Source organism: Capsicum annuum, chromosome 4, assembly GCF_002878395.1.
Source record: "Capsicum annuum cultivar UCD-10X-F1 chromosome 4, UCD10Xv1.1, whole genome shotgun sequence".
NCBI lineage: Eukaryota > Viridiplantae > Streptophyta > Magnoliopsida > Solanales > Solanaceae > Capsicum > Capsicum annuum.
This window is the reverse complement of record NC_061114.1, coordinates 32,770,930-32,771,576: the sequence shown is the minus strand read 5'-3', so window position 1 is coordinate 32,771,576 and position 647 is coordinate 32,770,930. Positions and strand designations below refer to the sequence as shown.

The window sequence follows — 647 nt, the reverse complement described above, 5'->3', positions numbered from 1 at the left end:
CAGACGCCCATAATTGAGTTTTGAATCCGGTATTTTTTTTTCTTTTCTCAAAATTCTATTAAAGAATTATGTTCATCCTATTTTATTTTTTTAAAAAAGTGTTTATTTTTCTGCCGTTGATGTTCTTTGAAGAAGATAAGAAATGGGACATTTGGGTGGAGAAGAAATTTAATAAATAAGAGTTTTATGAAAAGGAAAGAAAGTGTTGTGAGAAAAATATTTGTGTTGGAGACTTTTAGTCTTTGATGACTTACACTACCCTCTAAAAAGTTCTGAGCACTATGAATCCTTTAATAATATTGGGAATCGTGTTTCTTTTATATTGAAAAGGAACAGTAATTATTACGTTCTTTAAATAAATGTTGTACTAGTTATCTTTAAATGAAAAAAAGAATAGTACTACTTGTGACAGTGTTTTCTGAAATATAGCCTATTATTTTATAATAGTGTTATTAATTTTGAGAAATTGTGATATATATTTTTGTTTGAAAGTGTAATTACTTTCTTTAATTATCTAATTTTATTATCAAGATTATGCTTTTATGTGTGGTTAAAATTGATCTTTATATCTTTGTTTTTTAATTAATCCCTGATTTAAAAAAAAACAGATTTTGCCTTCTACAATAAATTGTGATATAAAAGGTCAC

The 647-nt window shown here is 25.0% G+C and overlaps 1 non-coding gene across 1 annotated transcript; it reads left to right on the top strand.

Annotated features, from left to right (window-relative positions):
- The first annotated feature begins 202 nt into the window (after positions 1–202).
- LOC124898356 lies at positions 203–280 on the top strand. Its single transcript, XR_007055326.1, has one exon. It is a non-coding gene; the product is annotated as a small nucleolar RNA U61 (small nucleolar RNA).
- The last annotated feature ends 367 nt before the right edge of the window (positions 281–647 follow it).